Source organism: Fukomys damarensis, unplaced genomic scaffold (assembly GCF_012274545.1).
Source record: "Fukomys damarensis isolate Sample0158 unplaced genomic scaffold, DMR_v1.0_HiC HiC_scaffold_21, whole genome shotgun sequence".
Taxonomy (NCBI): domain Eukaryota; kingdom Metazoa; phylum Chordata; class Mammalia; order Rodentia; family Bathyergidae; genus Fukomys; species Fukomys damarensis.
In genome coordinates, this window is record NW_022900933.1 from 29,849,346 (window position 1) to 29,871,548 (window position 22,203).

The 22,203-nt window shown below is 39.4% G+C and overlaps 1 protein-coding gene across 7 annotated transcripts in view; it reads right to left on the reverse strand.

Annotated features, from left to right (window-relative positions):
* Efcab11 (EF-hand calcium binding domain 11) overlaps window positions 1-22,203 on the reverse strand; it is a 188,291-nt gene that overhangs the window by 74,868 nt on the left and 91,220 nt on the right. Inside the window, exon 6 of one of the 7 annotated variants that reach the window (XR_778717.2) lies at window positions 7,633-7,709. The exons of the other annotated variants lie outside the window; for them this stretch is intronic. The gene's annotated coding sequence lies outside the window, so the exon portion shown is untranslated. The remainder of the gene's footprint in view (window positions 1-7,632; window positions 7,710-22,203) is intronic. 7 annotated transcript variants of the gene reach the window in all.

The following is a 22,203-nucleotide window of genomic DNA, read 5'->3' on the forward strand; positions in this document are numbered from 1 at the left end:
GGCCATTCAATATGATGTTGGCTGATGGTTTTTCATAAATAGCCTTTATTAAATTGAGGTATAGACCATCTATTCCAATTTTTTGCAGGGTTTTTATCATGAATGGGTGTTGAATTTTATCAAATGCTTTTTCTGCATCTATTGAGAGGATCATATGGTTTTTGTCCTTGACTTTGTTAATATAATGTATTACATTCACTGACTTTCGTATGTTGAACCACCCTTGCATCTCTGGAATAAATCCGACTTGGTCATGATGGATGATCTTCTTAATAATCCTCTGTATTCTGTTTGCTAGTATCTTATTAAGGATTTTTGCATCTATATTCATTAAGGAGATTGGTCTGTAGTTCTCCTTTTTGGTTGTATCTTTCTCTGGTTTGGGAATCAGAGTGATACTTGCTTCCAGGAATGAATTTGGAAGTATAGCTTCTCTTTCAATTTCATTGAAAAGTTTGAAGAGTAATGGTAGTAGTTCTTCTCTAAATGTCTTGTAAAATTCAGCAGTGAATCCATCAGGGCCTGGGCTTTTCTTTGTTGGTAAGTTTTTAATTACATTTTCAATTTCACTGATTGTGATTGGGGTGTTTAAAATGTTTTTATCTTCTTCGTTCAACTTTGGTAATTCATAAGTATCTAGAAATCTGTCCATTTCTTCTGTGTTTTCCATTTTATTAGAGTACAGGTTCTCAAAGTAGGTGTTCATGATCCTCTGGATTTCTTTCGGATCTGTTGTGACTTCGCCTTTTTCATTCCTAATTGCATGGATCTGAGCCTTTTCTTTCCTTTTTTTGATAAGATTAGCTAAGGGTTTGTCAATTTTATTTATTCTTTCAAAAAACCAGCTCTTTGTTTCATTTATTTTTTGTATCGTTTTCTTAATTTCAATTGCATTGATTTCTGCTCGGATCTTTATAATTTCCTCTCTTGTTCGAGCTTTGGGTTTTTCTTGCTCTTGTTTTTCTAGGAGTCTAAGTTTCATCGTTAAGTTGTTTATTTGAGCCCGCTCTGTTTTCCTAGTGTGGGCATTCAATGTTATGAATTTTCCACGTAGAACTGCTTTCATTGTGTCCCAAAGATTCCTGTATGTTGTATTGGCATTCTCATTTATTTGTAAAAACTGTCTAATTTCTTCTTTAATTTCCTCTGTAATCCATTGATTGTTTAGGAGAGTGTTGTTCAGTTTCCATGTGCTTGTGAAGTTTCTATAGTTTCTTGTGCTATTGATGTCTAGTTTGATTGCACTATGATCTGATAATAAACAGGGGATGACTTCAATTTTTTTGCATTTATTTAGACCTGTTTTGTGAGCCAGTATGTGGTCTATTTTGGAGAATGATCCATGTGCAGCCGAAAAGAATGTATATTCTGGTTTTTGGGGGTGGAATACTCTATAAACATCTATTAAGTCCATGTGTTCCAAAGCTTGGTTCAGTTCTATTATTTCATTGTTGATTTTCTGCCTAGTAGATCTGTCAATTTGTGATAGTGGGGTATTTAAATCCCCCACTACAATTGTATTAGTGCTTATTTGGTTTTTCATGTTACTTAATATTTGTTTTATATAGTTGGGGGCATTTATATTTGGTGCATATATGTTTATGATTGTCAGCTCTTCCTCTTGAATTGTTCCCTTTACAAGGATGTAGTGTCCTTCTTTGTCTCTCTTAATGAGTTTTGGTTTGAAATTTACTTTATCTGAGAATAAGATTGCTACCCCTGCTTTTTTCTGGACTCCTGACGCATGGAGAATTGTTTTCCATCCTTTCACTTTCAGTCTATGGACTTCCTTTTGCACTAGGTGTGTTTCTTGTATACAACATATTGTTGGATTTTGCTTCTTAATCCATTCTGCCAATCTGTTTCTCTTGATTGGTGAATTGAGGCCATTAACATTGATGGTTACAACTGATATATTTTGACTTATTCTTGTCATGTTTTTGTCCATTTGTTGACTCTTTTTACTTTTTCTCCCATCTCCTTTTAGTTTCTTGCCTTGCCTATTTGATTTGGTCTGTTGGGCCTCATGTTATTGTGAATTTCGTTGTCCTTTTCTAGGATATTGTTTAGAATTCCTTGCAGTGCTGGTTTGGTGTTCATGAAATTTCTCAGGTGCTCTTTGTCGTGGAAGTATTTTATTTCCCCATCTATTTTGAAAGAGAGTTTTGCAGGATACAAAAGTCTAGGTTGGAGATTCTTTTCTTTTAGGACTTGGAATACCTCACTCCAGGCTCTCCTTGACCTAAGGGTTTGTGTTGAAAAGTCTGCTGTGATTCTAATGGGCTTCCCTTTGCATGTGATTTGTTTCTTTTCTCTTACTGCTTGTAGTATTTTGTTTTTCTGTTGGATTTCTGGAATCTTGATTATTATATGTCTAGGTGTAGATTTTTTTTGATCGTGGCTAGTTGGGGTTCTATATGCCTCACTTATCTGTATGTCTAATTCTTCCCTTCTGTTTGGGAAGTTTTCTGTCATTAATTCTGTGAAGAGCTTTTTTATATCATTTGTGTTTTCTCCTGTTTTTTCATGAATTCCTATCAGTCTTATGTTATTTTTCTTTGTATCGTCTAGGAGTTGTTGGATTGATTTCTCATGATCCCTTACTGTTTTTAATAGACCTCTTTTTTCACGGTCACTGACTGCTATCCTATCTTCTATATCTGAAATTCTATCTTCGCAATCTTTTATTCTGTTGCGTACACTTTCAATAGAGTTTTTAATCTCCTGGATATCTGTTTGAATCTGTTTTATGGATTCCATTTCTTTCCTCTGTTGGGCATTCATTGTTTCCATGTCTTTCTTATGCTGAGTCTTCATGGCTTCTATCACAGTCTTGAGCTCATCTATTTTTTTCTCAGTTTCTGCTCTAGAGTCTCGAATCATGACTTCTATTTTGCTCATCATCTCTCTGGTTAGCTGGGAAATTATTTCTGATTTGAATTTTTCTAGAGCCTGATTGATCAGTTTTGTTACCTCCTGTGCTATGGGTCCAGGGAGTCCTGTTGGTTCACTATCAGACTTTTCATCCTCATTTGTCCTACTATTTGCCATTGGTGAACTGGAAATCTGTTTTTGTGTCTTGCTTAAGTGTTTTCTCATTTTTGTTTTTATTGTTGGGTTGTCCTTCTTTAATTTCTGGGTAATACTTAAATCTTCCTAATATAGTTGTGTTTTAGCTTTTGAGTTTCTAATGACTCATAGACAAGCTCATTTTCATAATATCAGAGAAAACCACTCTTTAAATCAATCACAACCCTTTATCCCAACTGATACATTCAGCAGCCCAATAGGATCAGGCACAGCTTGCAAACTGACCACTTGTGGTAGTCATTAATGTATCACCTTTAACTCATGTGAATTAAATTAATTTCAAGAAGCAGCCCATAGTATGTTTGCAGTGAATATGCTTTTCAATATACCATCTTTACCATTTAGGATGGGGGGGTTCAACTTAGAATGAGAGGATTGGATAAGTGAAAGAGTTAGAGCAGGTTTGAAGTGAATCCAGAGGTTGTAGAATTACCTTACTATCTTTACAAAGCTATTAAATTCAGGGGGGACAGAGAGAGTGCAGGAATAAGGACAAGAATATATCCCCTTAACAATAACAGGTGCTTGTCTTCACTTGAAGGTACAGAGCCATGAGTGAGGTAAAATGACTGGAGAAAAGAACATAAAGAGAAACCCCTCCTAAAAACAAAAAAATAATAAAAGAAGAAGTCTGAGTGAGGGCAGGAGCTGGAATAAAAAGGGAGATGAGGGACAATATGGTGGAGCAAGAAACTGATTTGGAGAGAGAGGACAGAAAAAAGAAAGAAATTTTAGGGTGGAATGAGGAAAAAAGAAAAAAGAGAGAGAGAAAAAAAAAGAATTTGAAGGGCCTCTTTCAGGCTGTCTCTGATCTCATATTATATCACATGCACAGCCATATGCAGAACCAAATCCCCTGGTCTCAGCTAGCCAATGGCAGTTCCCCACAACTGAGACTGAACACAATCTACAAGGCCTAACTTGAGTTTCCTTACCCTCAGGGTTGAACTCCACTCAGTTCTATTACAGGTTACCTCTGCCCTTTCTTTAAAGATGTTCGAAGTTGGGAGGTCAGAAAACTACCTTTCATGAGAACCTATGCCTCTGCAGAGTTGGTCTAAGGACTGGCCCAATCAGGAGGTTTGAGAATGGGGGGGGATCGTGGGGGTGTTTCAAGGGTGCCCGCGCGGCTACTTTCCTTACTGGGTCTGATGTCGCGCAGTCTGGGAGGTCGCGCACCCGCCGCCAGGTGATCTCAGGCAGGCAGGCCGCTGAAGAGCAAGCATAACTTATAATTTGACCACTTGTGGTAGTCATTAGACTATCACCTTTAAACCATGTGAATTAAACTAAAATCAAGAAGCAGTCCAAAATATGCTTGCAGTGAACAAACTTTTCAATATAGCATATTTACCATTTATGATGGGGACTTAGACAGAGTTAGGAGGAGAGGAGTAGATAAGTAAAAGCATTGGAGAAGGTTGCAAGTGAAGCCAGTGGACATAAAATAACCACACCATCTTTGAGAAACTGTTAAGTTCAAAAGAGATGGACAGAAGTTTAAGGAAAAGAATATATCCCCTTAACAGTAATTGGGGCTCACTTTCCCTTGAAACTATTGACCCTTGAGTGAGGTGGAATGACAAAAGAAAAGAACATATAGAAAAGAGAAAAAAATGACAAAAGAAGAAATCTGAGTTAGGGCAGGAACAGAAACAGAAAGGGAGATGAGGGGTAATATGATGGAGCAAGAGACTGAGTTAGAGAAAGAGGACAGAAAAAAGAATTTGCAGAGTGGAATGAGGAAAAGAAAGAAAAAAAAATGAATTTGAAGGGCTTCTTTCAGACTATATCTCGGCTGTCATAATATACAACATGTGCTGCCATATGCAGAACCAAGTCCCCTGATCTCAGCTAGCTGATGGCAGAACCCCACGTTGCAGACTGACCTCAGGCTGCAAGGCCCAGACTGAGTTCCCCGACCTCTTGAAGGGTTGAACTCCACACTGTTCTACTACAGGTGTCCCCTGCCCCTTCTTTAAAGATGTTCAAAGTTGGGAGCTCAGAAAAATACCCTTTATGACCACCTCTACATCTGCAGAGTGGGTCCAAAGACTGGCACAATCAGGAGGTCTGAGAGAGTGAGGGGGTATGGGGGGTTCAAGGGCGCCCGTGCAGCCACCTTCCTGGTGCTGGAGCAATGGCGGTGGCACTGGCCTGCATTTTTGCTTTTACTCTTGGCCAAAATTTAGAATGTGCTGTGAATATCACTTTGAACTTGTGGAAATATATGAAAAAGGAAACCTGTGTCTAGAACTTCTTGAGTCTGTGCAAAATGTGTTCGAGGCAAGTACACAAACTGGTACCTTGAAGTAGAGGCACCTGATGCCATGCACTTGTCTGGGGGCACAGTGTCCCAAAGGATAGTAAAAAACAGTTTAAATAGTATGCAAGGTATTTTTAAAAATATGGATAGAGGACCTTAAAAATCTTTACATTATTTAAAATGTGGATGTGTGGGAACATGAGAAGGGCTCACATTGAGATCGCATAGGGCTTTGCTTACCTTTCCCCAAAGCTGATCTAAAGCTGACCATAGGGAAAGGTCCCTGATTTCTGGTCCTGCTGGAGAATCTGCACCCTGGTTCCAAACAAGGCTTAAAGCTCCCCCATCACTCATGCTACTTGGAAACTGGAGAAAGGAACAGAATCATACAGGTCTCCCATATCACTCTGCTTAGGCCATACAGCCAGGGCTGAACAATCAACCAGACCAGTTCAACCCCTTTTGTAAGGATTTAAAGGTTTTATGAGCACATTGGTCTCTGTGTTTTATTGTGTGACCTTTGTAGTTCCCATGCTGTGTAAAGTCGTGGTGTGCATGTGTGTCCATTGTGCCTTTTCTCAGTAGCAGCAGCCAGTGCTGGTGAGGAGGAAAGTGGACAGCCAAGCTGCACAGAGCCCAGGACCACTGGGAGACATCCACTTCAGGCTGACCCACATACTTCCCTCTGAGCCGGCAATGTTTAAACAAGCAAGGAAATTAGTTTTGTACAGTGCTTCAGCAATAACAAACAAACAAAAAAACACCCACTAATGGAGTCTTCTGTGGTCATACTGAATTTATAGACACCAGCCAATATTTTTTTCTTTTAAAATAGGTATTAAAACTTCATCTCAGTTTTAATTTACCATTATCTTTGATAGTAGTCAGGTTTTATGGCTACAAAGGACAAAGTTTCAGAATTAAACAATTTCATCTTTTGATCATTTCTTGCCTGGCTCCCCTCCTAATCACTGACATCCTCGAAAGGCTCTACCTGTAACCCCACTCTTTCTAATCACCCATTTATCCTAACATGTCGTCACGATTTTCCAACTTGTCAAGCTTCCCCATCCTTGGAACCAACCTTGACAGTTCTCTTCACATTTCCAAATATTCAATACCTATAGAACAGTGGTGGTAGACTTGTGGCACAGGCGCCACCTTGGGCTGTTTGCATCACTGGAAGCTCTAAGAGGTTCGCTGTCACTGCTCTACAGGATATCTGATTCTGCGTTAACACTTCTAATATGTGTCCTTCTCTTCACATGACCATTGCTCTACCTTAGAAACAAGACCTCAGTCAGTGGCTTTCTGTGGACAGCCTCATTTTTCTAGTATATATATTCTGCATCCAGCAATCTGATGAAGTCCTTCCTCGTCATGTCACTTCCTTCCCCAAGAATCAGTACCAGTACATGTCATAGTGAATCCAATCCCAGTGTCCCATTCCTTGGAATGACTTTCCTTTCACCAGCCAAGTCTAATATTTTCCCCAAGATCCAACATGATATTCTTTCTCGAATGATGCCCTTCCACAGTGAATTTTCTTCCCAGCAGTCAAGTCTGAATCACACTGCCTTGCAGACACCACAGTAATGGAAGGCCAGCAGAAGGGTGTCCATAAATGTTTGCTAAATGGAACTGAACTATCCTGCAGCTCTGCCAAAGTTTAATTTTAATTATGTAAAGATAGAAGGAAAACAAAAAGCACATCTTATTTCAACTGTAACTATTATTACTTTGATTTCTTAAGCAATAAAAACAGAAACACATACTAAAAGCAGGTTTTTTAATAGAAAAATCACTAGAACAGAATCCTTTAAACATTCATGTTAGTCTTCTCTCCTCTGATTCTCTACCTAGATTTTAACACTCTGAATATAAAGGATCTTTTGGCAACTCAGGAGCTAAGGATTGATGACAACGGGAGGACTCAAATATATGAAGGATGAATTGTGTCCAGAAAACCGTGGATCAGAGAGATATTTTCCAAATGGGAAATGAATTCTGACAGGAAGCTGCCTGCTGGGAAATGAAGGAGGGCTCTGAAAAGCTAGTAATCATGGTTGAATTTTAGCTGTGTTGACTAATGGAAATACACATGTGGAATCTACAATATATAAATTGTTCTGAAAACTTAATTATGCAGAAGAGGAACCCAAAGATCTTTTAAAATCTCAGCATCCACATCAGACATGTTAATGTGTCACAGATAACAGGTCTGTCTTAAAAATAACTGATCCTCAAGAGTACTTCACTAAGCGTATAAATCTTACCTCTTCCACATCAAGGTTAGCTCCTGGCTAGGTGAAACTGGCAGGAAGTTGCTATAAGATAGACTGTGCAGAATCACCTGTGAAAATTAAAATCATACATCCATACTTGGATCTAATCTCCTATGTCTTATTTCTTTCCATTTATGTGTGAAATGTTTTCATTCATTTTCTGAGCATCCTGCATGTGCCAGGCACTGTCTGAAGCTCCAGAGACTCACTGATCCCTGTCCAAACAGAAGTCACAGCCAAAGGAGGGAGCTCACAGGCATGGTAGAAAAATATGATTAATGAAGGACAGGAAATAACTAAGAGGGAAGAAAGAGCACAAAATGGAAAACTTTAGGTTTAATTCTAAATTTATTGAATGAATGTTAAAGCCAGCTAAGAAGCCTTCCAACTTGGTCATAGATTACAGATATCATTTTCAAACATTCTCATGTGTGAATGTATCAAGCCAAACACACCACAAAGTAGTGACTTGGGTAAATGGAACAGCTTTTAGCACCTACAGATAAGAAATTGTCCCAACCTTTATTTCTTAAGAAATATAACGGTCAACACAATTTATTTTCTAATTTGTTTCTGGTAATATTTAATAATAAATAATAAAAGAAACATAATAAAAGAAATTCAGACAATCATATCATTATAAAAACAACTCTGAAAAGATAATAGGGAACCATTACAGAAATTTGAGAAAGTACACTAGTGATCAGAAATGATCTATATGGCCAATTTTCTATGGCAACTATTATGCAATTTTTTTTTTTAAATCTTGGAATTAGGCAACACACAGTAATAGTGATTTGAGGGAAAATAGAATAAAATACAAGTACAAAAGCAAACTTGTTTGACCACCTAGGATGTTCCTTTCCTGGCCAGTATCTGAGCCTCTCCCATCCTCTGCAGGACCCTTTCCCTCACCCCAGCAATTGTTCCCTTTGCTAAGCGCTGTGTTGTCTCACCTGCTGGTACTGGCAGTGAATAAACTCGCTACTATTTATTTTCCATGTATTTGCTTTTCTTCCCTAAGAGATCATATGTTGTTCTCTGAGCAAAGGAAGTGTGTGCTCTATTTTTCTGTATCCCCAGCAACTCAGAAGCACATGATCATCCTGCACATGACTGATGAGAGGCTGCATATGCTCGTATTTATGTTAATATTTCTGTGCATACTAATAAGTATGGTTGGCTGAGAAGAAAGGACTGAGGATTAGAATTTCTAAATGCTACATATTCTGCCTGATTTGGAAATACTTCTGAAGAACTAAATGCAGCTTTGTATTATTTAAACAAGTAAAAACTAAGAAACAAAACTATTTATATTTTTTAAATGGAAAAATTCATTTATTTGAAGTTTAAGCTGTCTTTAACTTAGATAAGCTAGAGAGCAAAAGACCCTTAAACCTTTCATTAACCCATTATACACATTTGCATTTTCTTCCCCTTCTGCTAAATTCCAGTTTCTAAAATTAATATGTCCAATGAGGAGCTGTTTAATTTTTTAAATGACTAGTCCTAGATAAAGCATAATTTTCCTAAACAAATAGGATCTACATCTAGGTACCTAAGACCCTCAGGTTCTCACACTCTCCCTTTGGCGCAGAATGTATCAGAGACAAAAATAATGGGATAAAGCAGTCAGACTAGCAAATTAGTAACTATAAAAATGGGTGTCACAGGCAAGGCTGGTATGGGGCGCACAAGTTTCAGGGACTTCTGAATGGTTCCATGGTCCAACCTAAAACCAACATCTTCCCATTTGTTTGCTGATATCTGTTTTATTTAACATTATGTGATAGACATAAAGGCTTAAACTATACCTCCCCCCATTCTGCCAGCATTCTTGGCCTTCAGTATCACTGGCTCTAGAGATGTGCTCTGCCAATCAGCAGGATGCCGTCCCTTTTGTCCTCAGTGACTAGCTCTTGGATTATCAGGTACTCCTGGCCCACATCGTTGGTTCAGAGGTGTGCACAACCTTACAGACTACTGACACCCTGAGGAAAGCCACACTCTCAGCTCAAGTTTGTGAGGCTGTGGCTGTGAGGCCTGGAATTGCTGTCATTGGTGTGACAACCACAAAGGGAGTCTGCCCAAGATCCCCACAGATGCAGCGCAAGAGCAAGGCTGAAACAAAACTAGAAATATACAACCAGAGTCCTGATGGAGATACCCCCAGAGCCAATCACCCCTGAATGCTGCCATTGGGAGAGTCAACACATTCCTTTTATTACTTCAGACGACTAGAGTTAAATCAGCCACATTACACAAGTTGCGATGAAAAATACAGTGTGCTTAAGTTTTTTAAATTTACTACAGTAAAAGATGCAGGGCCATTATTCCCCTCAGAATACTTCCCCTGCATTTCCCATTGTTCTTGCTGCTTACTGAAGTACTTTTGTAAGGCCTCATTCCCAAGCGTCTTCAGTTGCACTGTTGTGGCTGCCTCCACGTCCCAAATCAATTCAAAACACTTACCTTTTGTGGCCATTTTCACATTGAGGAAGAGCCAGAAGTCACATGGCACCAGATCTGGTGAGGAAGGTGAATAACACCATAATGTTTCCTCAAGCCTGACTTTTCGTTGGATGGAGCTCGGCAGCAGCATTCACTGTATTTTTATCGTGAAGACACTCATGGAAGAAGACTTCCAGAACTGCATCCGAAAATGGCAAGAATAATGGGATAAGTGCGTTCAAAATATTTTGAGTGGGATTAATGGTAGGGTGTCTTTTACTACAATAAAGTTTTTAAGATTCAAACATTCACTGTATTTTGTATCACCCCCTGTATCCTAGGAGAAGGTAACAGACTGATTCATAATTGTATCATAAAGTTCATGAAAGTCCAATTGGACAAGGCCTTTCTTGAAATCAAGTGTTGATTTAGAGACTGACGAGCTCTGGGCATTTCATGGGAGAGAGATGCCAGGAAGAATGGGAAAAGGGACTTTATTTGGAAAGGGAGGCCTTTAAAAATGTTATTAATGCTGTGATTTTGTCTAAGTCTGTTTGACTTTTAGAAGACTTAGCTTTAAATGAGATGATGTGTTTTTTTGTGGGGTTTTTTTTTGTTTTGTTTTGCTTTTTGGTACCAGGGATTGAACTCGGGTCCTTGCGCTTGCAAGGCAGGCTGCTGAACCGCTAAGCTAAATCCCCGGTCCAAGATGATGTCTTTAATTACAGGATTTTATATGTGGTGTCAGCAGTAATGAGAAAGATATTTGAGCCAGGGGTCTTGCTGGGCACTCCTAAATGACGCTGTGCGATGACAACAGCCCCTTCTGCTCACCCTTCAGATCCTAATCACCCTCACTAATAGATTTCACATCCCAATCATAGGTACACTCAGGGACACATAGTGCAATTTGTCTCTCCCACTTAAGATTCCTAAAGTCAGATCCCACCACTTGAGATTCTAAACCCTCAAGGTGGCCCCCTGGGCTCCAGGACAGATTCATTTCTGGCCTCCTCTGGCCTCCCTCCCATTCCCACAGAGCTCCTTCCTCAAGCTTCCCCAGCAGTCCCTCAAAGGCACAGGAAGGTTTCCTTCACAGGCTTCCACACACAGAATTCATTCTGCCTGCCATGCCTTCCCCAGGCTCTGGCCTCCCACCCTAGTGCTTCGTCAGACCCTAATGTGATCTCGAGGTCTTTGCCATAATGTGGCTCCCTCCAAAAGCCACCCAACCTCAGTCTTATCATGATATCCTTTGCTTTTCTAGGATAGTAGGCAGAGAAATCAATAATGATCTACCTTCTAGTGTAATTATTTACTTCAGATCCACTCTCCTGGCTAGACTTATAACCCTGAGCATGAAGCCAGGAACAGGGTCAACCTTTCATCACCAGTTTATGGGGCCTGAATTGCCAAATGAGCTCATGATGTCTCCTCTCTGTTTGGTGCAAAACCCTAGATGGAGATTCTAGGTCAGTGTCTACGCCTTATATTGACAGCCTCTAACTTTAGTATTACTTGGCTGACACATAACTCAAACTTAAAATTGGGCATCAATGACCTCAGCAACATCCTATCCCTCTCCAAACCTCACTTTCACCAACAGATCTTCTAATAATGCCACCACCATGTTAACAGGTGATGCTTTTCAGAACCTACAAATTTAGAAACAAGACTAGGAAAGAAGTGGTTAAAAAAAAAGCAGGACTGGCTTGGGTGGCTCTGTCCAGGGAACAAACTCCACCTATTGCTCGGCTTCCCTGGTGATTCCGCGGCCCCCACATAACTACCTTTGCTTGCCCTTACTGTTTGATTTCAGTTTAATCCGTGTGCTGAATAATCTATAGTTGTTTGATTTAAGCATTTGGTATTTTCTTATGGCGCATATGCTTCTGGAAGAATAGGGTACTATCACTTACGCACATACTAGTATGAATTAGACAAATCAGAATACTTCCCCACTAACATTGAACTGAGACCAGCTAAGTAAGAATTTTGACAAACGTGGGAAAGGGAAAAAAAGCTCCTGGTGACTTTGGAGTTCCCGGGAGGCAGGAGGACAATGAAGAATGGGTGATCTTGGAACTCAAAAGTGTGCAGAAAAGGCTCCTCCAATCCTTTTCTTTCTCTGTTTTAATACTAATAGGAGCCACAGGCATCAGGTTACGAGTGGACCACACTATGGCTTAAAGATGTCTCATGGGCTAGCAAGGGAAACTAAGCATCATATTTTTATGTTGTTGAATGTTACATTCCACATTCAACTTCCCAAACAACGGGAAACTGACCTACTCTTATTTGAGGTCTGTACTTCCTTTGTTTCTTCCAAAGGTGAAAACCCTAAGCTAGGACATAATAAATGTGCGATAAATAAATGTGTAGTCCGATCACCAAACTGGGAAGAAAAAAAAAAAGAGAGAGAGAGTGGTTCAAAGAAAAATCCCTGGCAAGACTAAAACGACTGACTAAAAGAAAGGTCCCTGGTGATCATCCGCTAAGATCCTGATGTAGTTTACAGGCTGGGCTGGCCTACATTTCAAATTATGTATTATATTTCAACATTTATTATGTATAGGGTAGTGTGGTCTCCAGAAAGAGTTTATAAGGATACAAAACATTCCTCCCGAAAGGAGAGATATTTTGATTTGCTATCAAAACCCACCAAAGCAAGGCATCCTCAAGTATATGTCAAGATAAAATGCTCTGTGGAGTTTAGCAGCAACCCATCTTCTGTAAGACCCTCTCCTGGGAACACTGGAACTGGGGTCATGGGGCTATCTGCGCCCGGGTGAGATGGTAGGCAGTGATGCTGCCAGCATAGGATGTCCTGGGGGAGGCTTGCTCCTGCTACTTTTATGCTGCAAGTCCTTGTTCTAAGTGCTCTGAAAGTCAGATTAAAGTATTTATTTGTTTATTTTTTCTGTAGCTGAATAAAGATAAATCTTGATCTAAGGATAAATACACTTCATACCCTGCCTTTGAAGCCCATTTCACACTATGTAATTGAGTTCCCTCATGGGGACCAATTATAAATCAGGAGGAAAATGACATTCATACTTTTTATGAGTATACCATAGATCAAAATTCTGCACAAACCCTGCCTGCTTTCTTAAATCAACAAATATATGCACACTACCTGGTGTTCTAGTTACATGTTAAAGAAATAAATCTATGGCTAACAAAATAAAAATACTTCTAATATGCTTGTTACATCCCTCTCATACTTTAAAAATGTTAAATCCAGCTTATGACAAGACATTAACCACAAGATATCAATGACAGTTTTCCTGAGAAGAAAAAGTATGGAAAGCATTTTTGAAAGAGGTAATCGGAAAATTCTCAGCAACCCTCCTTTCCCACCTGGAGGTCACAGAGCCAGGCCTAGTTGTCCTTACTATGTGACTTCTGATCACAACAGTCTGATGTTCTGATTGATAATAAGGTTAAAAAAAAAGGAAAATTCTATGCATTCACATATACTATTAGAATTAAAAGATTAAATGTCAAGACACTGGCATTATTAAAAGCGTGAGTTTTAGAAACCACAGAACCAAGTTAGTATTCTGGTTAAGGGACCATGCAGTGTATTGCACCTCTTGCCAAGCTCCTTAACACACCTCAGGGTTGCCATGAAGAGTAAATCAAACAAAAGATGCAAACTGTTTGTGTGACGGTAGGTGATAAAAATATTTAGCTAAAAGACCTTATAAAGAATCCAGTGTCTTCACTTCCAAGGTCAGCTAGACCAAACAGCAGGCTGTCCCCCAACTTTTGCTAAGGATTGGGGAGCTCGCAGAGGCCTTCTTTTGAGCTACACTGTCAGTAGGGAGCTGCAGTCATTCTCAGGGGGCAGAAGAAACACAAATTCTCCTTAGAGTTATTCCAACTGAGGAAGGCTTGAAGAACCCTTCTCTCTCAACTAGACAGCAAACAGAAATGTGTGTTCATTAGTGTTCTATCACTGTGACAAAACACCTGAGGTAATCAACATAAAAGGAGGAAAGGTTTATTTTGACCCATGGTTTCAGGGCATGGTCTCTTAGTCGTATTGCTCTGGGCCTAGGGCAACACAGTACATCATGGTAGGTGCACATGCCACAAGAGGCTGCTCATCTCATGGCAGCCAGGAAGTAAGAGAAAGAGAGACATATTAGATAAAAGGACTGACTAAAAGGAAGGTCCCTGGTGATCATCTGCTAAGATCCTGATGTAGTTTACAGGCTGGGCTGGCCTGCATTTCAAACTATGTGTTATATTTCAACATTTATTATGTATAGGGTATGTATAGGGTAGGTCCTAATATCCTCTTCAAGGGCACCCTCCATGACCTAACTTCCTTCCTCTAGGCCCTGCCTCCTAAAGGTTACACTAACTCCCATTAACACCACAGGCTTCTGACCACGCCGTAAGCACATGGGTATTTGGGAGCTCTTTAAGACTCAAAAATCGATAAATCAAGAAGAAATAACATGGCCTTCCTCATTCCCCATAGGCAGTGAAGCTGACACACATATTATCCCAAATTTCTCAAATTCCTGGGTAATGGTCTCTCAGCATTATGAATGTAAATGTTCATGATCTGCTTTCATAAATGATGAAAATTAACAATCTAGAATTAGGCATCACATTAAATTAATATTAAATAATCATAGCTTAGGTAAATACTAGAGAAATTATTTGTAGTAATTTCATAATAATCTACTATTTTATAAAGGTACAACATTGGACATGTATGGTATTTTTCCCATGAACATATATTTTTTGTTAGACATTCTTATTGAACATTGTAGGGTTTTTAAGGGAAGATACTATCCTTTACCAAAATCCATATAAAGATCTAACAGATGTTATATAATTCATAGCAATTCAGTAATTCCAAGACGACTGCAAAAATTATTATGTACCAATTGATACATAATAGATGAAAACATATATGAAAGAATATATTCATAAGGAATATATGAAACAAACAGGTATTGTGAACAATGATAGTTAAAACTAAACTTGTGAGTCCATTGCCAACTTAAGAACTGAAAAATTACCAACATCACCATAGCACCTGTGTGTTCCTATAATTTTTTTTGTTTTGTTTTTTTGGTGCCAGGGATTGAACTTGGGTCCTTGAACTTGCGAGGCAAGCAGAAGAACCACTGAGCTAAACCCCGGCCCTATGTGTTCCTGACCTTAGTCTTGTGTTCATCTTCAGATGCAATCACTACCTGTAATTTTGAATGTATTACTCTCTTGCTTTTTCAAAGATACTTTAAGTCCAAATATAGATCTTCAAATGTATATTGTTTAGTTTGTCTAAACACTGAAAAAGAAAACCTTAATCACCAAATAAAGTTGGCATGATAGAATGCTAAAGGTCTGAGCTAAGATATCAGAGCTTTGGCATTTTTCCTTGCCAAATATCATATGTCCTACCCTCATCTTGAAGAAAACCAAAGTTCTAATGATTCACCTGGCTTTTACCTACAAAAATGATACATTTCCCTTTGTTCTCACTCAGTACACCCTCTTGTCTAAATGACTATTGTCCTAGTGTCTGAAAGGGAGGGGAATATTCTATCCACTCAGGATGAATCTTTGTCCAAGTGGTTTCAAGTGGGTGGGCTGAAGACCTGCCATCATATTCATGAGGATGTCCCTCTGCCTATAGGAGAGATGTTGTGTTGAGCTACCGTCTGTGAATCACTGGCAGCCGCCTCACCACTTCCTCTTTAGTAACAAGGAATAGAGCAGAGAACCACTACTGCCTTAGTCAACGCTTTGGTTATTAATTCCCATGAACTTCCCTCAAATTCTGTTAAGGACCTGGATTTCCTTAAACTTCTTCCAGAGTTCCAGGCCTCTTTCAGCATCCCATTCCTGTTGAAAAAAAAAAGTGAAGGATCTGGGAACTTAGCTTCCTTTCAAGATACCACAGCCACAGACACATCTGCGGGACTGCTGGGTCAGAGATAAGGACTTCACTACCCATGGCAATCAGCAAGAGCAGCAGCACAACTGGGTCAGTTCTCCATCTTTGAATTCTACGGAGTGATGCAGGGCCAGATGACGTTCAAATATGCAAAAGGCTGGATTACAGAAGAGGAAGTTCAGTTTAGAAAACCCAGATCCTTCTAAGTGATCAGTATATTAGCCTATTTTCTGTCACTATATCAAAAATCTTAGGCTGGATAGTTTATAAAGAAAAGAAGTTTAACTGAACCTACAGTTTTAGAGGCTGACAGTCCAGATAACATGGCACTGGCTCTGGCAAGAGGGCCCTGATGGCTGCACTGTATCATGGCAGATGGCAACGTGGTGGGAATACATGTAAGAGAGAGAAGTTTCTTGATGAGAAAGGAAGCCAGAGTGAGGGGAGGGCTCAGCAATGACCTTACTCTAGGTCCTACAGCTAAAAGGTCCCACTACCTCTTAATATCATCATACTGGGGACCAAGCCTCCAACACATGAATCCCTAGGAGAACAAACCACATCCAAACCATAGTATCAGGAAGATAGCTTGCCCACTGCTCTGGAGGAAAGATACTATATCTATCTCCCAAAGATGTGTGCTCTACAAACACCCTTGAAAAGACACTGAGGAAGAAAGGGCAGTCAGTGCCTGACTCTCAAGCCACATAGAAACAAGACAGGCTTATACAGCGTAGTCTCCACACATGCTATATTTCAAGTTTTAATACTTCTTGTTTAAAAAAACAGCGATTTAAATTCTATGTTGAACACAGAACAGTCATGTTTGCAGAGCTTCTTATAGGAATATGTATCCATGTGCACCGAAGGGATCCCCAAAAGATGCATGTTTATTTATTGACATTTGTAAGTTCAGGCATTCAGAGGTTTTGAAGGATCTTTCCAACTCATGTATTTTTCTCTCTTAAGCAAAAATAATAATTTTGTTCTGCAATATTAGCTAGAAATTTAATTAATGATTGTGAAAGAAAAAGATCTGCTGTGAGATAGGGCTGTAAAAACACTGAAAACTGTAGCTAGTGTCTGTATGACCAGCAAGTCTCTCTGTGTATGAGTTGGGCCCATCTTTACAGTGAAGCCTCTACTTTACATTATCCTACAATTTGTAGCTTTTCCTCCCAAATGGTCAGTTTCCCCATGTTACTAATGTACTGACCTCCCCTTTATATTACCTTAATAATTTATACCTTTTCTTTAAGTCCATCATATTCCCTGCATTACTAACATACTGACCTCCCCTTGGTATTATCCTGCAATTTACACCTTTTCCTCCTGACTCCGTGTGATTTACCATGTCACTACTAATGTACTGACAGCTCAAAATTTGTACTGCATTTCTTACAATTTGTACTCATTTTTTCAGAAAGCTGGGGGAAGAGATGCTATGTGTTTAGGGTGCAAGAACAGAGACTGCTAAGAGGGTGGGCCTTGGATTTCACTGCAGCTCTCAGGACATGGCTGCTGTTTTAGGAAGGTGCCAGGAAGTGATTAAATGTAATGAGATGGTCACTGAGCTGGTGGCTAAGTAAATGGATGAAAAGGAAGATGTAAATTTAAAAACCTGTCCCTTTAATAAACTGTCAGGGGCTCCGCACAATGAGAAGAGTTTATAACAATAAGCATAAATCACGGAACCCTATTCTTTTTTATTGTAGTCTCTTTCATGAAAAAGATGTTTTCTCACATATTAATTTAACGACCTCCCTCAGTTTATACTATTGCTGTTTACTGTATTTCCTCCTGGCCACTAAGTGCTAAGACTCCCTGCAGAATGTGCTCCCTACATTGAGTCCTAACTGAGCTGGAGTTGGTGAAACCAACAGATGTAGTGTTAAGAACATTTTGGGTACAGAAAGCTACGTGTGCGAAGGCACAGAGGTACAGGTTTAAAACCTTTAGGGAACTTTAAATATTTCAGAAAGGTTGGGGTGCAGCGTGAGCAGGAAGGTGGCTGGAGAATTTCATAAAGAAGAGCCACTTGAAGGAATCCGAATGCCATACTCTGCATGATTGCGAACCGTTAAAAAATTTTAAGCAGGGAAAGTAATGTGCTCATTTAAATTCAAGATACTCTCAAATGGCGACATGAAGGATTTATTAGTGTGCATCTATACTACGGTCCTGGGGACAGGTAAACAAATCAGGAGAGTAAGCAATAAACTAGTAAGGAGATGATTAAAATTGTGTCTCCCAAAATTGTATGTTAAGGTCCTGACTCTCAGTTCATTAGAATGTAACTGCGTTTGGGGGCAGAGTGTTTAAAGAGGTCACTAAGTTAAGATGAGGTCCTCTGAGTAGGCCCTCATCCAACACGATCCACATCCTTATAAGAAGAGAACAGGACACAGATATACTCAGAGGGAAGCACTTGGAAGACACAGGAAAAGGCAGTCATCCACAAGCCAAGAAGACGGGCCTCAAAAGTCAACCCTTGCTGCACCTTGATCTCAGACTTCTAGCCTCCAGAACTGTAAATAAATAAATTTCTATTTTAGCCATCCAGTCTGTGGTACTTTGTTACAGCAACTGACATAGCATGAATCAAAGATCCTAAAGTGGGAAAAAGTGAGCTAGACAGGTGGCAGATTGGATAGAATCTGCAACCAGTTGGTTACAAATGGTGAAGTAAAGAAGGCTGACTTAAAGGTTCTTGGTATGGATACTAGTAAATGGTGATATCACAAACCAAGAAAAGTAATACAAGAAAAAAGAAGGATGGGCAGGTCTAAGGTAAGAGTTCATATAAGGCATTTGGAGTGTCTGAAGTTTGAGGAATCAATGGGGACCCAGAAAGACAGAGTCAGTAAGGGCTGAGTATGAGGATCTCAGGAAAAGGGACTGCATGAGGTGAAGCAATGTAAGTAGAAAGCCTCACTTGTGAACGAGGGCTACGAATGGAGTCACCCAGAGAGAGTAAACCGGAAGGAGAGGAGCAGAGGAGCATGTAGGCAGAGACCCAGCCATCAAGGCTGGGAAAGGAGAGACCAGGCTCTGTGGTGCCCTGCCACAGACACTAGTGGGAGGCATCTCAAGGAGAGAACGGTCATCAGTGCTGAGTGCTGATAAGAGGGTAAGACTCAAAGAGTGCACATTTGACAACTGGCAGTTTACAGCAAAATTATTTCAGTAGTTTTCAGAGGAAGAAGCCACCAGATACTGTACTGAGAAGTGGAAAAACTGAGCAAATGCAAACAAACCCAGATTACTCTTTAAAGAAGCTTGGCTGAGTTACAGCTGAGGTGACGAAGGACCCACAAATGGGTCTTCTTGTCAGTAGTGGTGCTGATGCTGGAGGTGGAGGAGAAGCAGGAAAGGGTACCACTGAACACAAGGTGCTGGGTGGTCGTATCCTAAAGCGGGCCTCTTTAACACGTTATCTCCATCTTTAAGTGAATTTCTGCTCCCATGTAGTGGAGTGAATGTAGCTCATTTAGGGAGAACTCCTGATAAACTTCTACGTAATATGAAGTAAGTTATATTCACTTGGTCTTATGAAGGGCTAAGTGAGGGGTCAGGGAAAAGGAAGAGACGGGAAATCCAGGAAGAGGTGAAGAACAACTTCAGCTCCTGTCAGCGCTGCCTGAAAGTAAATCTGGTCCCTGCTCACACATGTACTCTCCCACCAGACTCCTATCCTGCAGGAATATCATGGGTGCTATAACCTAGAGCAGCCTCACGATGTCAGGATCCCGGCCAATACTGAATGGAAGCTCTACCATGGCTATGCAGAGATCACAGCCTAGGACCAGGTCTTCTGTCCCAGGGACCAGATCCTGCTTATAAGGAAAGACTGGGTCCACTGAGCATCCCCAGTGGATGTCTTTATGGTCTAATAGGGTCAGAATAAGTCAAAGAGGGATGTCTAACTGGGATGGTCAAGGAGCAAGTCTGGGGTATATGACCACGGTATTTTTGAGTAAAGTCAAGGTTACATGCAAGGAAATAGGACAATGGGACATGAATGTCTCTAAAGGCAGAATAAAGCAGACTAGATAGCATTGCTATTGGTATAGTATATCTGAAGACAGTTCAGAACAGAGTGATTAAGTGTGCTATCTCTTATCTCATTTAATTCTCAGACATCTTTGGCTACAACTTAAAAATCAGAATGCATGTTACAAGCAGTATGTCACATTTTAATAGGCAGACTATTTTCTGTGGTTACTGGTACATAATACAATGGCACTGCTAGAATCAATGGTGCCTCACACCGAATGAAATATGGTATTTTACTCCTTGAAAGGGTGTGGCAGTTGCTTTGATCTACTTTCATTAAAAGCATTCAGTTTCAGTAATGGGTAAATGCTAAGTGCAAAACAGAGTAGTATATCCAAAGACACCCTTCCAACTCTTTCATATTAAGGCACTGGGTAACTATGTTGAGAGCCAGCTGTCTCAACTGCCATACTAACTAGTGTCTAATTTGTGCACTGTAATTTTCCACCATCTCCAACCTCCTCACACTGAGCAGTAGGAACTCTATTTGGCAGAAAGCTCTATTAAGCTATATCGTGAGTAATGATCTCAAGTACCCAAAGTCAATAACAGCCTGTTAATAAGAGCCTGAGTCTTACTACTTTCACTCAATTGTTCCTTTTGTTATTAAATCTGTGCTTTTTCTCCAACACTGTGGAATATGGCTTGCTTACTTAAATGGGGGGGAGGGGCAAGACTTGAAACTCTACTGTTTCAAAAGACAAATCATTGGGAGAAAAGGTCTAGCTTGCAGATGGTTCTGAGGAATGTTTGTGATAATAATCCTTTCTTTAGAGGGACCCTGTGGTAACTGTGGTATGTGGGGTTTGAATTACTTTCAGTTTTTACAAGGTCGAATCTAAATCCATATATTGGAAATGCGTTCTAACTGCTGAAATATGGGACGAATTAATTTACTTCTTATTTTTAAATGCATCTATTGGCCTTTAGAAGGTATTATTTATATAAAGGTACTTTTGAGCTTTACAAACAGGTTGAATACTAACCACTGTCCGAATATTTAAAATAAGGTATTAGGTATGCATGCATAAATCAACAATTCAACTACAAAATAAGGTGAAAGATGAAAAATCTTTACCAAGTGCCTTCCTAAATTATACTTTGATCATTTTCACAGATTTGTTCTTTTCATACTATATTACAACATGTTTATATTTAAAACATTAAATCACATGAATATCTAAATATATTTTCACTACTTCATATAAAGGGTGTGGAATAAATTTTACACAGCTATCAATATCTTCACTTGGGGGAAGTGATTACAATTCTGGGTCTGACTTTTTAAAAACTGATCTAAGAGACAATAATAAATGTGACTGTTTATCTTAAATTTCTTTGAGGTCTAAATTTACTTTCTATCTTGCCTCCTCTCATTTTCACCTTGTATCTAATTACAAGGCATATGTCTCTTTCTTCCTTTAATTGCTTTTTGTACTTCCTTTTTCATTTTTGTAAATTGCTTGTTGCTAAGCAATGTGCATAACATTAGGGTATATATTCGTTATGTTTCAATATCTTCTATTTGGTATTATTTTCCTTTATTACTTTACCTTTATTTGAGTAAACCTACCATGGACTTTTCTCCCTTCTTTTGACCTTTCTTTAGTCCAAGGATGTTCCCTCATCTTCCTATCCTTTGATTATTGCTCAATAGGTACTGTATTCAATGGTTAGCCTACCTTTTTCTGTTCTCCACTGTTTTTGTTAAGCTCTGGTGGACAGACTCTTACATCATATGACTATTTTGCTTTTTAGTCAATTTTCTTTGTCTTCTTTCATTTGTATTTGAAGACATTCAAAAGATACCTCTTCTTTCATGAAATTTAGGTCACTTCCTCTTTTTTTCTTTTATCATCTTTGCTGATGCAGATGTTGGTCCCTTCCAGTACATTATCAGGTTATTGCTCACTTTCTGACACCTCTTATTTATGTGTTGATTATAATATTAACTATGGCATAATCCCATAAAAACCATATCCTCTGTTCAACTAGAAATCTGCTTCAGTGAGTCACAATGTAATATTTTTCAATGAGTTACAATGTAGCTAATTCATTTAGCTATCCTAACCTACCCCCAAAATGCCCCCTAAAAGCAATAAGATAAAAAATAAACACTATAGGTACCTAGA